Here is an 18,361-nt window from a genome sequence, read left to right as displayed (position 1 = left end):
AACTGATCTGATCATTAGTAGACATATTGCAGACAAAAGGCAACAATGAGAAGCATAAGGAAAAAATGGGAATTGTTAAAGTCCTTCAGAAGAGGCAAAATGTATTCCGTCTCCCCTCACACTAAATTGTTCTTATCCAACATATTAAAATCTACATGGATATTTTTTTCAAATTCTGATGGCCTATATTCATTGTGGGACCCTTAGCTAGTATTTCTATTTTTCATTGTTTCTGAATCAGCTTCACTAAGGTAAGACTGCAACAGAATTTTCTTGGAGGTGTAAAGGCATAGAACTAATTTTGCAAAGAATTTGAAGCTGCTGCAGAAATAAATAGTTATCAGTCTCAAAAATCAGGAAAAGAGACCAGGCTCACAACATTCCCATGAGTGTAAAGCTCATTCTTATCAAGATAAATATCACCATTCTATTCTGCAGTTGTGGGGGAGACAGCTTCAAGGTATAAGTCTACAGAAAATGAAAGGACCTTTTCCTGATGCCTGTAGATGTCTCCAAAAGATGAAAAGTAAAGCTGAATATTAATGAAATCTCTCCAAATCTGTAACCATTTCTTCACATATATTGCCTTTATCTCTATTAGATTAAGTAGTGTTTGATGGAAAGCTATAGACCATTTTTAGGATGGTAACATCTCTTTCCCATTATTTCTTTTTTTCTGTTTTACTTTTCTATTTTATTTTCGTCTTCACATTAAGATGTACAAACATTTGATTGTGTATTTTAATATAATTTTACCTTTTTTTTTGAGTGGTGCTTTCTTGAAATGCTACTGCTAAATATGTAAATACACGCTAAATAAATACTGTCATTTGCCCATGCCCATATGCAAGATAGAATGGAGCTAGTGAACCGAATTTGAGTAACAACTGCTCCAGTTGGAAGTATTCTTTATTTTTCCCCTTCAGCAGCACCTATTTTTACCTTATTACCAGAAAGTTTAGTAATATTGATTTCCTTTTTCTTTCTTCCAATTTTAAAGAGGTTGGTGGGCAGATGAAAAGTTTCAGAAGAAAAGGAGCAGCTAGAGTTTCTTCTCAGATATTTTAACCAGCACTGCAGGGGAACTCATTTCTGTGGCACAAACTTTTTTTCCTGGAATGAAGTGGAAACTTGAAATGAAATCTTAGGTCTTAAGAGCAATCAAAAGGTCTAGAATATTCTAGAAATAGATTCTAACACTGGGTTCAAAACAAACTTCTGTCCTTTCTGGTAGAACAAGCAGAGAAAATCCAGTTGCTGTGTGATCTGGAACACAGCCATTGTCTTTCTGGCTTAGCTGGTCTCCTATCAAGTAATATATGTGGCTTTTTGAACAGTCAATCGCATATCTTGAATTATAACATATTACAGCAAAAATCACATGCATTAGGACATTTCATCAGTGCTCTTTCTTATTGGCAGATCAGCTGGATATGTATTTCAGTTGAATTTTACATACAATATTTCAGGCTGCTTTTAAACTGGAAATTCACTCCTGAAATTTAAAAACAAATTCAACTTACACTCTAAAAATAATAACAATAAAATATTTTCTTAAAATGTCCAGAATTTCCTGCAAAGAAAAAGTACAGCAGTCAGTTGATTTCAATAGTATTACGCCAGAGATGAAGTTAAAGCTCAAACAAAGTATCTTTTTCCCTGTACTGACCACAATAACAATGTTAGTACAAAATAAAACAAAATTGATGGAAAAGATAGCATGCACTTGATGTTGATGGAATGCATGTTTGTGCCTAATACACTAGAGAAACTCCAATAACAGTTCACCCAAGTGAAAATATTGCCCCATTTTGCTCTCAAGGTCAATGTCAATTGAGGTTATTGACTATATAAATGCTAAGTACAAAAGTTTGAGTCTTCCAAGGCTACTCTAACTTGTACATTATACTTTTCAAGGTTCCTTGAGTACACTTACAGTTCACATTCCTCACTCACTTATGCCATTTCTATCTTTCTTTCTTTTTTCTTTTTTTATATTTCCTGAATGCTAACAAATGGATGCCACAATTATGTAGGGAATAACATCACATTCAAGAACTAATTTTTAGTTTATCTCTTACGAAGTTCATCTCTATGTATAAAAGGGAGCCTAAAGGCAGGGGAAGCAGCAGAGGAAACCATCAGCCCATCACAGGTCCGTTTGCACAGGCTCAGAAGATTAAAGAAGCACAATGGCAACTGCGAACTCAAGTTAAAGACTAAGAGTAAGGGACAATCTGTCCAGACCCCTCTCAGGGCTGTCCCAGAGAACCTCCTTTCCACAGTCACAGAGCTGACACTCATTCCATAATTCAAAGGGAAGAGCTCCTCCATTGTTTCAGAGTGTGGGGAATGTCATAATCTAGGGGATTTGGCACACATTATAGGATGTGGGGGAAGAACATTTGGGATTGCACAAGAAAGGGAAAGAGACAGAGGGATAGAGCTAGATGATTTGAAGAGGGATAAGCATGGGGAAAATAGGTAATGGGAAAAAAAGGGTAATTTTCATATAAATTGTTTGCTGGTCTGTGCAGTTTCCATCCATATCCCCTCCCGATCAACCTTGTCTTCTTGTTAAATTCCTGCCTAACTCTTTCCTGGATGAGGGGATCTCTTTTCTGTGTGCACATACGTGTATGAGTGCCTGAGTGCCAGCAACTGGGATTTCTGCTCACAGTTCTCTGTGTGCACGCGTGTGTGTAATAGACTGTGCCAGCAACCGAAGTGGGACTGAGGCCTTGGAGGCTCGTATATCCAGGAACCAGCAACTGGAGAGATTGGAACCCATGGGCCAGCTACTGGAAATACTAGGACATCTCAGCTGCTAGAGGGATCCATCAGGCACTTATATGTGTGTGTACACAAGCCTTATGAAAGGTTGAATCTGGTAGTATGGAGCTGCTGGAGTAGCCTTGCCTCTATCAAGCTACTAGGTCTGACAATTCCCTGACTTAAATTATGTTCTGCAGAAAAGTAACATGTAGGATGATATAAGTTACAAATTCCTTAAGTTCAAGGCCAATATTGGCACTATTGGACAGATGTAGCAAATTTTGAAAACATCCAACAGAAAAAAAACACTGTTTCTTTCAACTACCATTGCAGTTCCATACAAAGCGCTTTTTTTGCTGATTAGGAGGAAGTGAGATACGGTTCATACTGAAAGAGATCCAGTTTTGAGTGCCTTCAGCCTCCTGCTGTTTTTGAAGGATTCAGCGTACTTCCCAACTTTCTGTTATATATATGGGATTACTCACTGAGTAAGGAATTAATCACTGTAACTAACGCTGACAGAATTAGGTCCTAATTATTTTGGATGAGACTGTAGGAGGAGACAGTCATCATCAGAACAGAAATAGACTGTGATTCCCACCATGATTTTTACTGCAACACGTAATGGTGCCAAACTGGCTGCCTCTCATTTTAATTAAAAACGGCCTCTTTCTCTTTAGTCACCTCCTCTTATTTCTTGGTCTTTTTTATTCAAAGCTTTCATATGGACTATGTAGTATGATGAACTGCAGTCCATGAGTGGAGACAAAATGTGTACCACAAGATTCAAAATATAAACAGGTAAACTTAAACCTAATAGCTACCGTGACTTTCCATTAGAGCTGCCAGTTCTGGAAACGCCATCCATATCTGCTGTGTTGATGCAAACACCTTTTTCACACTTATCTGGGGTTTGTGGCCATTAATTTCTGCAGATAGAAGCATGCGTCCAAAGATGCATTAAAGGGCTGTTTTCAGTCACCATTAAGAGTAAGTCAGAATATAAAATTCCGAAGCAAGAGTGTGAAATTTCGTTTTAATTATGAAATTGCAGACACAGTATATTTGTTTTAAATAAGATATTTCTCCATAAAGGTGTTTTCCTGCAAATTATCAAAATATAAGTGCCTACATCGCTGTATTATTGTAATATTACATATCAAAAGAACCTTTTTTTCTTTTCCATCCAATGGAGTGCTCACATAGTCTGCAAAAAATATAGGAAATATTATTTATTTGAGTGTAAACTGCCTTAGAGTCTTTTGTGCATTCAAACCTAGTGACTAATGAAGTATGCCTTGCTCACATTTTGCAGTCAAAACATTGTGGTGGTAGTAGGATGTTACACAAAGTAACACAGAGTTTAGCTTAGATTAATCATCTTAGTATCTGTCGTGATCCTTGGGAAGATTTGCGGCCTAAGGCAACTGTCGTGTCTGTGGATGTCACATCAGTTAATTTACAAAACATTATTCTGCAATATTAATGCTGTGCTTTCAATGTTTATGGGATAGACATACACTGAGATTACCACTAAAGTAGAAAACAAATTGCTGTAATATAGATTAAACGTGGAGGTGATGCAATGCCTGAAATAAAAAAAAAAATAAGTAAAAGGAAAAGAAAAAAAAATAAATTTGTGCATTTCTTATAAATGTTTTTCATATGTGTCTAGTTGCCATTTAACCAAACAGAATAAGAAGGGAACCCTCTCTTTCCCCTTTTCCCAAGGATCCTAGACTGATGTCTGGCCATGTGTAACAGAGATGACAGTCGTGGCACCATTGTTTCCTCCTTCCCTTGCACCTGAACTTCCAGCAATGCTGTTGTTGGATCTCACAGAATGAGACCAAAACTAGAAAATGGGCAGATATATTGGATCTTGTATAATGGGATATAGCCAGCTAGACATTACTTTTCTTTCTTGCTGGAACAATTCAGCATCTTGCATCACTCATAGGCATCAGTGGAAATTTCTTGTCATTTTTGTGACTGAGGATCAAAATAGAGAATGCTTTTTTTGAAAAAGATCTCTTGTAAATTTTAAAATCTATGTCTGCTTTTATTCTTCTATGAGAATCTGTCTATACTCTGAGAAGATGAAAGGTTAATGATCTTGGTATTTGTCTACACAGCTTTGTGTTACATCATTAAACTACTGCATCCATGCAACTCTTCTGTTTTATAAATCCTTAGACTTCCTCAGACAAAGGTTGTCATCCAGAGATATTTGTATCATACCAGATAAGATTTTTTTTTTTGTTTGATTTGCACAGACATTTTATGTGGAAGCTTGTAACAAATGCTTCATTCTTTAGAGCACTTATTTTATCTGTATAATCTGGCTTAGCTTACTAAAAAGACTAATTCTCCAAGGACCTGTAGTCGTGCTAGAAGATTTAAGTTTGATCAGACTTTGTAGCTCAGTTCTTAACTTTTATAAGTTTAGCATTTAGTTATCAGTGAGCACACAAAATTAAGTGACTAAAAAAAATCCACCAGCATTCAGATATTATAGAAATAGCATTGCATTTTCAATTGCTTTCTGTTTTAAAAAATCAGGTAAAAAGTAAGGACTTTTTTTAATTAATCTCTGTATAAAGTATATATATCTAATAGTCTTAAGCATAACAGCAGTGCCCTTCAGGATCTAACCCAGTGACTCCTACTCAAGACATTTATAAATTACAAAGTTTCAGCTCAAAGGCACTGCTAAACTGTTCTCAGAATACTTCACTAATTTGTTATTTCCTATAGTTCCATAAAGAGAAGCTATCTGAAAAAAAGTTAACTGACTCTGTGTGCCTTTAATGGCATTTACTAAAATGGTGAAACAAGGAAATATAACACTTAAATACGTGAAAATAGCTGAAATTGCTCTTACTGTACTAAGCTCATTAAACTCACTTGCTTGAATGCTGGCCATTAGAATTATCAGACCAGGTATAATGCATCTGTTCGGTGAGGTTCACACATCTCCCTACCCGAAGGTTATTGAGCAGGCACAGTGTATTTCTTTTTTTGATAGCTGTGGAACTAGAGTGTATGCTGTCGCTGTAGTGCGAAGAAAGTGCTGTGTTAATGCAATATGTGTAGCGCAAAGAAAACAATTAAAGGCAACTTGTACAAAGGTAACCTTGGTAAAATTCTGGTGAAGACACATGACACGGTTCCCAAGAGACAAAAACACTCCTAGATCAGGGTCTCAAGTTAAATTCAGTGACTGATTAAATGGATTTAATGTTTTAGGTCACGTGTATCACATGGTCAAGTCTGTGCTGAATTCTCCTTCAACAGTTAAGCTGATTATTTAATTTTAGACCTTGATAAGGAGATTAAATGAGCAGGTGAACTTCACATGGTATTAAGATGATAAAAACTTGAATGTCTTTATTCTACAGCTTCAGAACTACAGGAGTCTCTCCTTCATCTTAGTAGATACTACTAATTTCTGTTTCTCTAGGTACAGAGCACATAGGCATTGCCACGGATTTTCAGAGTGAATGTAGTTATCCAGCATCCTTACAAACTCAGAAAACACTTCATGCAAACTGGGAAGTATAACAATATTACACCTTAACGTGATCTGAAAGGGCAGTTTTCAGGGATTCATGAATTTATTGAGTTTCAGCATCCTGAGGGATGAAAAGGCAGAGCCAGCACTGTGTCAATGGTATTTTCAGGGTTACAGGCATTTCAGGCGCACTGTCTTTGCCTGATATCACCTTGACAAGCCTACAGTGTCCACAAGAGGCTGACGTCTTCTGGGAATCACAGAATCACAGAATCACAGAATCACAGAATCACAAGGTTGGAAAGGACCCATTGGATCATCGAGTCCAACCATTCCTAACACTCCCTAAACCATGTCCCTAAGTACTTCATCCACCCGTTCCTTAAACACCTCCAGGGAAGGCGACTCGACCACCTCCCTGGGCAGCCTGTTCCAGTACCCAATGACTCTTACTGTGAAGAATTTTTTTCTGATATCCAACCTGAACCTCCCCTGACGGAGCTTCAGGCCATTCCCTCTAGTCCTGTCCCCTGTCACTTGGGAGAAGAGGCCAGCTCCCTCCTCTCCACAACCTCCTTTCAGGTAGTTGTAGAGAGTAATAAGGTCTCCCCTCAGCCTCCTCTTCTCCAGGCTAAACAACCCCAGCTCTCTCAGCCGCTCCTCATAAGACTTGTTCTCCAGCCCCCTCACCAGCTTTGTTGCTCTTCTCTGGACACGCTCCAGAGCCTCAAAATCCTTCTTGTGGTGAGGGGCCCAGAACTGAACACAGTACTCGAGATGCGGTCTCACCAGTGCTGAGTACAGAGGGAGAATAACCTCCCTGGAACATTCAGTCTATCAAATAGTTAAAATGCTGTTGATATTCTGTGATTTTACTATTAAAAAAAAAGTCAAAACACTCAATCTGCCTGTTTATAGCACAAAAAAAAAAAAAAAGTATGGAAAAAAGTGGAAAAAAGTGCAAAGTAAAAATGTTATTAAACTTCCATTTCATTTTTCTACAACCTTCAATTCAGAGTACTTTAGTTCTTAGGGAATTGTGATCACAGTAAGATGAAACAGAGTGTTTCAGTTTATTTTTTTCAGTAGCAGACTAATAAAGGGGTAGCTGTTAGGATCTCTAGTCTGTCTGTCAGTCAGTCTGTCTGTCTGTCTCTCTGTATTTATTTATTTATTTATTTATTTGTGTAGTTATTTATTTATTTATTCTCCTTCTAGACAATCTGCCCAAGAAACCTCAGAAGGATATATTATCTCATTAACAGAAGAGGAAAGAAGAAACAAAACAAAAAGCCTCTAGATATTTCATTTTTATTGATCTTTTTAAAGAACTATTCCCACTTACTGTATTTTAAGCACCAACAGAAGCTCTGGGACTAATTAGGTGGTCCATATGCTCTGAATACAATAAACATTATGCACGATTCTTATAAAGAGCAAGGTCATTGTGATTACCCACATGAAGTCTTATCCAGGAAGTTCATTGTCTAGAAAAACTCATTGCTACAAAGAAATGTTTTCTTCTCAGTTTTTCCTAAAAAAACTTGAAGATCAATATAAATATTCCACAGTATGGTACTTATTAATTCATAAATTTTCAGTCAGCACTCAAGGACATTCTAAAAAGAGAAATTTGTCCTGCACTGTCAGACAATAACTACTTTAAAAAATAAAACTATACGACTGTATAAAGGAATATATTGTACATTCCTTTTTGCCTTCAGATGTATTCTGAAGTTTAGAAATCAATTAAAACTGTAAAGTAAACTGGCTAGCTGCTCATTTCATTTATTTCATCTCTCCCTTTCCTCCTCTGAATACTTTGTTCTTTAAATTGTATTTGTCAGTATTTCATTTGTACTTTCTCTTGTTCTCTCATTGTAAACATCCCCTTATTGTATTTCTGAAGTGTTTTAAGGGGATATTTAAAATTAGAACATTAGAGAATGTCACTATTTCTCTGCATTGACAGAATGATGTTAATTAGCTCTCCTTTTCATAATGTTTCAGAATTCATCTTAATTAAGAATGTGTTTTAAAGAAAGCAGAGATTACAGAGAAGACAGTCTTATTTTCCACTTTTGCTTTTCTAGACCATGGTGCAAGGGTTTCCTGATAGAAATGTGTATTACTGCAGATGGAATATTTCTCTGGTACTTAGAGCTGGTATTGAAAGTTGTAAGTCCCCATTAAATTGTTGTGTGAGACTAATTCTTCAGTAATAATAGGTGGACTTTTCTTTCTGAAAAATATGACATTAGGAGAGATATAATTAACCCGTGTTTGCCTTTGTAACAGGGGTAGGCATCGATATACAGAAAGGGGAACATACAAAAGTGTAAGCAATTATTGTATGTTTTTCTAAAATTGTGAAGAAAATACTTGTGAGACAGGTAAAACAGAATTCGCTGATGGGCAACGCCTTCTGAAAAGTAAGTGATAAACTGCAGGATGAAGCATGCTTGTCTAGTGCTGAATATAACCAGTCTTCAGATTTTGATCTATGACTGATTATTGCCTTGCGTCCAATTTTCCAGCAATAACACCCTAGATAATGCAAAGCTGTTTCCAGCTGCAGTGTATGTTAGATACAGCAAATGTGAACATATCATATATTGAAAAGAACTAGAAATGTTTGAAACTGGGAGCAAAAAATAACTGTTTTGAGTGATCACTCATTCAGGTAAAGGACAGAAAAAATGTGGTTTCAGTTTTCTTCGTTATTTTAATATGCATATTCTGGTGACTAACTAATTAACTAAATAAAATAAAATGTAATCAGATATCCAAACTCATAAGTCCTTTCTTTGCTTTTCAAAACCTTCACTAAATGCCATAGAATTTACATGGTATTACATGCTGAGACTCTTAATTTTCCTTCTGATTGCTTTGATCTTGTTTTAAAGTACTTTAACTTATTTCCAATTAAATGTAGCTTTCTCATTAGATTTTTTTTAACTCCTCTTCCCTTTGCATTACTCCATTGATTCTTTTCTTATAATTGTTTCAGATGTTAACAAGATTTAACAAATTGAAAAAAAATATATCTTCATAGTATAAACATATTTTTGGTGTTACTATACCGTAAGGGTGAAAGAAAGAAAATTTCTTCAAATAAAGTCAGTTAAGAACTCATAATGTGATGATATAGATGACTGTGATTTTATCTAGACAGAAGATATCTGCTGAAGGTTGCTTTCAGACAATTATATTGCTAAAAAAATAGGTGAAAACTGATGAAGTCATTAAATTTTCAAAAGTTACAAATTATCCTGTAAAGCTTCAGTGACTGCAAATTAGCCTTTGCTATAGCCCTCTGCTAACAATCTATAGATCATTTTATTATTCATGAATTTTAGTAATTTCAGGACACCACAGGTCATCTTATGCTCATTTATTTGCTAAACACCTTGTGCTGGTATGCCTATGCTGAAAAATTGCTACTATTTACTTCCCATGAGACACACAAGCAACAAAGTGCTGGATTTGGCCCCAAACATCCACTGTGCCAGGCAGCATATATATCTTGCTGTCAGGGAAATAAATGAGCCCTTAAATTGGTTGCAAAGCTTTAAGAACTAAAATTTATATGTCTAGTTATCAAACAGAAAGTTCAGAACACCTGCCAATATGAAGCATAATTGTGACAAACTGTTACATTTTACCTTTAACTTTTCGACTTTAACACCACAACTTCATTATAAGAATATCATCCTCCCTTCTCCTCCTTTCTCCCTTCCTCCAGATCAGATCCTTTCCTTTAAAAACACTCACTACCTTCATTTGAAAATACTGAGCAGCCATTGATATATTGGGTCATCTGTCAGCAGACGAAAAAAGTATTGGATGTATTAAAAATGCTAAAATTTCTAATGAGAATACACAGAGTTTTCACATATAACCAGAAAACAACAGCTGTATTTAGATATTTGAAGATTTTTTTCTTTTTTTTTTTTTTTTTTTAGTTATCAAGGAAGAGAATATCTAGGCTAAATTTCAATTCTAAATTAAAAAAAAAATCAATATGTAGAGCTTAAAAATTTTTAAAGCCCTTAGCCATACGCACCTTTCTGGTCAATAAAGTGAAAATGAACAATCTGAAAAATAAATGAAATATGTGGCACTTAACTCCCTTTATTATTCTGACTAAGCTATTTATCTTTTTCCAGCTCTTGCATGATATCTATTCAGTTGTCCTGTTGTCAGCTTGCATAGAGTTAATTTTCTTCCTAGTAAGTAGTGTAGTGATATGTTTTGGATTTAGGGTGAGAATAATATTGATAACACACTGAAGTTTTAATTGTTGCTAAGCAGTGGTTACACTTAGTCAAGGAATTTCAGTGAGGAGGCTGGGAGTGCACATGAAGCTGAGAGGGGACACAGCCAGGACAGCTGACCCAAACTGGCTAAAGGGATATTCCATATTATATGGTGTCATGCTCAGCATATAAACTGGATAGAATTGTCTGGGGGGCAGCAGATGCTGCTCAGGGACAGGCTACCCATTGTTAAATTGGTGATGAGCAACTGTTTTCCATTCACATCACTTGCCCTACTTCTTTTTATTTCTATTTTTGTTATCTTCCTTTTCATTGCAATTAGTTTTATCATTTTTATTATTGTTGCTCAATTATTAAGCTGTTCTTACCGCAACCCATAAATTTTCTCATGTTTGCTCTTCTGATTCTCTCCCCCGTAGCATTGTGGGGGTGAATAAGCAAGCAGCTGTGTGGTGCTTACTTGTCAGCTGGAGTTAAACCACAACAGCTGGAAAAGTGATTGTGGATAAAGTAGTCCACTATGAAAATTTGTCATATTAACCAGGACTTAAGTCAATATATTGCCCAAAACACATCCGTTTTTCTGACCTTTCAGAACCTGTGTGTGTCCTCTGTGTGTATATGTGTCTGGGATATGTGCTTAGCTCCGTTTTTAATTGAATATGTGAAGAGGTCAACATCCGTCAGCCTGGATAGGGACTCCAGGACCCTGGGAACCAAGGTGCCCTCCAGCAGCCAGAAAGGAGGGATCCCCAGGCCTGGAGAGACTGGAGATGCTTGCCACTTGCAACAGCTATTAATGTCATGATTTTATATTACTAGGTAATCTAAAACTAAACAAATCTTTTTTTTTTCTCATACTGTACTTTAAAGTTACAAAGTCATTATGCTCATGGAGATTTTCAGTGACCAGTCCTTTTAGGTTCCTCCACTTAAAGGGGGAGAGGAGGAGGGAGTAAGCAAGCCAGCTTAAATCACTTTCAGTGGGTTTCAATCTTGTCATGATTTTGTAGATAATAAAGCCAAAGCCCCCCTAGGGCAGATGAGGCCCCTAATGCCAGATGAATAAGGAATTTTAAAAAATGAGGCATGAAAACCCCTTTGATAGCTTTCAAGATTTGGCTTGTGATATTAATATTACACAGCGGATATAAAATGTCACTGAAGCCATGCTGCACCAGCTCAGGTGAGCTAACAGAGCAGAAACCACAAGAAAAGGTGATAGCCATTGAAAATGTTTATTACGAGAGAGCTGACCGGCATTGTTTGTGAATAAGCTAGAGAAATATATACTATAGTTTAACTAGCACTTTGAACTTAAAAATAAATGAATAAATAAAAAGAATGTGGAGGTGACCACTCCTCGCCTCTCTTAGCAAACCAGTCTTCAGATGTGGGCAAAATTTTTTGCTGTGTGTTTTGCTTTCACTGGTTATGAGTTCATCAGTATCTTGTGTATAAATTTAAGTCACACAGTTTAATCTCTGTTTTATGCCCCAGGGTTTGACTAGATGTTACAGGGTATAAGGACAGCCTTATGCTATAAAAGTTTTATTTGCTGTGAAACCCCAAGTGATGTGGTTCCCATTTCTGGGCTGTTTTCATGACGCTATGGGCACAGAAATGTGCTCTGCAGACCTTTTGCATGTATTCACATTTTCATTCTATGTTGTGTATATTTTTAGACATTATAAGGAGGATATAGCTGATGAAACATAGGTATCTAGATAACCCATTTCCTCAATTTTTCTCGTCTCTAAGTTGACAGTTAAAGCAGCTCAAATAAGCATCAAATTAAATTACTCATGTCTTCTACTACTTATAAATCAAGCGTAAGATGATTACCTTAGAAGCAGATAATGACTATGGAGGCACCTAAGAATAGGTGAGATAAATGGCATCAAGTAACTTTTCTTTTTTTATTTACCAATAATATCAGAGCAAATTAAGTCCACAATTTTCTGAGACAATTTATATGCATTTCTCTACCTTTACAATTGTTTTCACAAAGGAAAGCATACAAGATGAAGATAATATCTGTGTCAGCATTGGTTAAAAAAACTGATAAAATCAGAATGTCTTAGATACCCATTATGAATAGGTCCTTCAAAGCTATTTTGTATTTTAACCAACTGAATATTTGTATACAACTTAAAAAAAATTATTGAAGAAAACAACCAACTAAGTGTTATTTATGGGTGGAATTTTAAACCACAAATTTTGCATTAGCAGCCTCAAAGCTACTCCCACCTAGCTTAGCAAATTTGCTTACAGATCGCTCCACATTTGTATATAATGCAGAACACACACTGCTTTTCAATGGCATAAGACATCAAATGCTTACGCGGCAATGACTTGATATGGGAGTAGAAACTTGAGAATTATTTAGCCTAAAAATATGATATGCTTTTTTTTCTACTTGTACTGGGTTTTGCCCAGATATCAGGGTTTGGAGTTCGCAGTTTTGGGGTTTTTTTTAAGGGGAAAGTTGAGTGGACTAAATAACAAAGATAGCTGCATAAACAAATGCTACACCACACTTAGGTTCTGCTCATTTCAGGTTGGCTATTATTTTCTGCAGAAAACATTACACAGAAAGCTGTATCTTCACTATGGCCAGACATTTGTTTAGTTTATGACAGTATAACTTTAAGTTGCCTTTGAGAAGCAACAACAGCATATAGATCCGTATGTGTTCCTATGTTTTAAATATATTTGTTTTCTGAATTTCACAAACCTCTGTAAGTCAAAACTGGTAAATAAGGTGAATTATAATGTGGGGTTTTGTTTTTTTTTTTTTAGCTACAGAACTTTCTCAGGCATTCTGATAGTAATTCACCTGAATAAATTTGATTTCTGGAAAATTTCTTGACTCCAAGAAGATCCTGAGAAGAATGGCAAATTTGTGGAGCCTGCTAGGCTCCTGCTAGTCTGACTGTATGTCAGACTTACTTGCTGGCTCCAAACCTGACTAATTGGAGCTGTCAATATTACACAGCAGTAACCAGGAGAATCAACGTACATTGTTATGGTTATCTTATGGTTAACCATGGCAAAGGTACCTAATTGAATATATATTAAGAGAGATAGATACTTCTGTCTATAGATGTGACTAATTGCTAATGTTTTTCAGGAAAATCCACCTCCATTTACATTCAGAAATAAAATTCTACATCAGAGAAGAAAATCTCACAATCTTCCCTTCGGTATAGGATGAGTTCAATTTAGTGTCAACAGTCTTCCTCAGCACATTCTTGTATGAACCAAAGAACCTGGCTTCTTCTACATAGGCAAAATAAAGTCAAGTAGGGGATGTAATAAAATTGCTATAAATAAATTTTGAGGTAAATATGCAAAAGGGAGAAAAGGTATTTAAGTTAAATGAATAAGTCAAAAAACTCACATAAGTATATATTGCTTCTGAATAAATTTAAATTCAAAATTAGAACAATGTTCTTAAGGATATGGGGAGTAAAGGATCTTCAAAATGGAACAAGGCAAAATAGAGAAATCAAATCATTTATTCATTTCAGTGGGAGCATATAACTAAGACAATATCTAGAAATGAAAAGTAGTCTTATTTTCACCATTTCTAGCAAACAAATATCAACCTGTATTTAGTCAGAGACAGTTTCTTTTTGGAGTTAGCATTTCAGGTGAAATGGGTGTGAAGGGGTGAAATTATCCTTAGATACACCTTAATGGGTGTGTAAGGGGTGAAATTATCTTTAAATAACACTTGTTCTTGGCCTACATTATTTTCTTATCCAGGAGATGTTGTTAAGGCACTTTGTACACGTAAGAGGGAATTATACTGAAATATTACTTCATTGGGAAATATAATTAAAATAATTATCTAATTTAACCAGAATGTGAATTTAACAATGTTCCATTAGTGATGATCTCCACGACTCACAGGTAGGCCATATTATTAGAGAATTCATTGTGATTTATCTTTGTTTAATTGCAAGCTATAAAATATAGCAAAATGTTATTAATTCCACATGCATTATTCATGTTTACTCTATATATCCACAACACTTTACATCAGCAAAGACTGTCTTTTACAATTTCAGCTGACATTATGAAGAAAACTGCTCCTGAATGTGGTTGCTGGATACCTTTATCAGTTGTGGTTCCAACCTAGTATTTACCTATATATGTAAATTTATAAATCTTGCATCACTTTCCCTAGGCTTAATTTTGGTTTGATTCTTAGAAAATACACATATAAAATGACAAAGAATAATCTTATGAAGAAAACTTTTATGACTTCTTTTCCAAAGAAAAGAAACAGCTGAGTGATTTACTGTTACGCATTAATTTATCTTTTAGTAAGTCCTCCTGCCTTAAAATCTTTGTCCTCTTTCCTTTTTCAGTTCTAAATTCATCTTCACTGCTTGTAATGCTTGTAGTTTTTTTCATTCAGGACAAGTACTTCTGTAGCTCAATTATGAACAGTTTATTATCTATCTCTTTAAATAAATTTTCCCAGTTTGTAGATAACTACATAGACCCTTTCTTCTTATCTTGTCTATGCTAAACAACTTAGTTCTTTAGTATTTTCCAATAACCCATATTTTCTCAGCCTCTAATCATCATTTCCTCTCTTCAAAGCTTATTTCAGTGGATTAATTTCTTATATTAAGTATAATGCAGAACAGATATACGTTATCAAAGCTTTTGAAAAAACTATGAGGTGCTTGGTTTGCTCTGTTGATAGTATAAACATCTGGTATCATTCTACATCTCTAGATGCTATGGTAGATTTTTTCACAAAAAAGAACAAAGAATAAAAAATAAGCCTTTTTTTTCTTACTGTGTGATCATAATGGACTTCATAATTCTGTGATTAAACAGCTTTTTTGAGAAGCTCAGAAAGTATCTGATTGGAGAGTTCTTGGGAGCTTCCTGATTATAAAAGGAAAAATTATACAGAATGATTAGAGGTTTGATTTGGAAATTCCTTAATAATTTGATATGTACATCTAAATGGAAGCTACTTATATCTCAAAGAACAACTTTTTAAAAAATGTTACTATTTTTAAGACTTGTGGAGGATTTATTCATTCAAATTAATATTAAGTAGAAAGTTATTTTAGGCAACAATATCTGGATGTTGTCACTTCTTCATTTTTTATTGCATATATGCAGATAAAGTATTTTATTTGCAGAAAAAATATTTCCCAGAAGATCTTGTAAGTTTTTTCAAGTTTACAACTTTTTCTTTTTCTCATCATTGTATGAAAATTACTATGATTAATCTAGTATTCTATGATTACAATCATATAATGCAGTCCCACTATTATAACCAGTAGAGTAACATGCTATCTCAGGATTGCTTGGAATTTGGAGGATTGTTCAATTCACTAGTATTGCTCCAGCTTTGGTTACTAGCAACTTATCCTTTAAACAAAGTTGTTAGATCCTTATATTTTACCTCCAGTCCTGGTATTCTCCATTATGAGTTGTATAATGTTTACCGTCTGATTTACAGCCTGATAAACCAGGTGGAAATTATTCAATATTCTTCATCTTTTTTCTTTGTTTCAGAGTAAAGTTGAATAGAAAATACGCATCAGACAGTATTACCCAACTGTCTTTCACTATCCTAAGATATTATTGACTCAGGTCAAGATTTGAGAGATAGATTTGAACTGATTTGAATGACATAACTTTGTGAACTATCCACAACTGTTTACAAACACTTAAGAAATGAACAACATGGTGCATCTGGCTTCTGTAATAAATTATTTTCTTCATGGCTACGCAAATAAGTTGAACAGATGCCAAAATCCCTCAAATGAACTGTGACTAAGTCTCATGAACAATATCAAAGCATATATGCTCTACTGTATTTGGTCGTATGTAAGTAATGGGAGGAGGAAAAAATTAGTAAAAGGTAGAGTCTATTTTCAACTTGTACAATAGAATATTACATATTAAATCTCCAATTCCCATGGATATATTCTTGACAATTTTCCCGAGGACCACACATTTAAGGCAGAAAATAACCTCATATGTTCGATTTCCATTCTTTGGCCAAGGAATAATACATGAAAAGATCATAAATAAAAAGATTTAGCCTTGGCTTCTGGGGACTATTATATCAGGGTTTTGGTTTAGCTCAACACTCTCTCGGTACAAAAAAACGAAAGGGGAAACTTACTACCTTTGAGTTTCTTTCCATTGATATTTAGGCATAACGAACTACATGACAATGGTTGAGTTTCTCAGAGACTTAGCTGAAGACAATGTAGTAGAGGTGCTTTTTAAACAAGCCAAGCAAGCAGTTGAGGTGCTAGAAAAGTCATACATATATTAGGCAAAACAATGATATGTATAGAAGTCAGTATATTTCTAGATGTAGAAATACTGCACAATATCTTTCAATTTGACATTTTCATACACAAATTTAATGAATATTTAAGAAAATATTTCACCAATTTCAAGTTCACGTTTTATCATACAAACTCTGTGGCATGGCTAATGTAGTTATCAAATTAATAAGTGTTTTGTTTTTAAACATTGGGTGTATTGCAGTCGTGGCACAGGGGAGATGTTTTTATTAGATATTATCACAGAATCTTAAGAAGAATGTTGTTACATTCAAAGTGTGCTTTCATTCAACAGACAGTTATCCATCTAGTAATTTTGTAAAATGCTATGGGATATTGTGGCCCTTGACGATAGCTTCCAAAGTAGACATTAAAAGAAACAACAATAAAACCAGGAAGTATCCACGTAAATTTTACCTAGGAAGCCTGGATGCTTAAATTGCACCAGAATCTCAAATAACAAGGCAGAAAAATTACTCCTCATAATATCATAGTATCATAGTATAGTATCATAGTATAGTATCATAGTATAGTTAGGGTTGGAAGGGACCTTAAAGATCATCCAGTTCCAAACTGTCCATGGGCAGGGACATCCCACTAGATCAGGCTGCCCAAGGCCCCATCCCACCTGGCCTTGAACACCTCCAGAGATGGGACATCTACGACTTCCTTTGGCAACCTGTTCCAGTGTCTCATCACTCTCATAGTGAAGAAATTCTTCCTGTCTAGCCTAAATCTGCCCCTCTCCATTTTATACCCGTTCCCCCGATCCTATCCCCACAAACCTTTAAGAATAGCCCCTCTCCAGCTTTTCTGTAGGCCTCCCTCAGGTACTGGAAGGTCACTACAAGATCTCCTCGGAGCCTTCTCTTCTCCAGGCTGAACAACCCCAACTCTCTCAGCCTGTCCTCGTAGGGAAGGTGCTCCAGCCCTCCGATCGTCTTTGTAGCCCTCCTCTGAACCTGTTCCAACAGCTCCATATCCTTCTCATGTTGAGGATTCCATAACTGGACACATCATTCCAGATGAGGTCTCAGAAGAGAGGAATAAAGGGGCAGAATCACCTCCCTCGACCTGATTCTTTTGACACAGCCCAGAATACGGTTGGCCTTCTGGGCTGCGAGTGCACATTGCTGGCTCATGTCAAGCTTCTCATTGACCAGCACCCCCAGGTCTGTCTCTGCAGGGCTGCTCTCAAGCAGCTTATCCCCCATTGTGTACTGAAAACGGGGATTGTCTTGAGCCAGGTGCAGGGCCTTACACTCGGCCTTGTTGAACCTCATGAGGTTCTCACAGGCCCATTTCTCCTGTCTGTCCAGGTCCCTCTGGATGACATCTCATCTTTCAGGTGTGGCAACTACACCACTCATCTTGGTGCCATCTGCAGACTTGCTGAGGGTGCTCTCAATCCCGCTGTCAATATCATCAATAAAGATATTAAACATCAACGGTCC

The sequence above is a fragment of the Cuculus canorus genome, chromosome 1, assembly GCF_017976375.1.
Source record: "Cuculus canorus isolate bCucCan1 chromosome 1, bCucCan1.pri, whole genome shotgun sequence".
NCBI classification, from domain to species: Eukaryota; Metazoa; Chordata; class Aves; order Cuculiformes; family Cuculidae; genus Cuculus; species Cuculus canorus.
The sequence above is the reverse complement of the archived record's forward strand: the minus strand, read 5'-3'. Positions refer to the sequence as shown.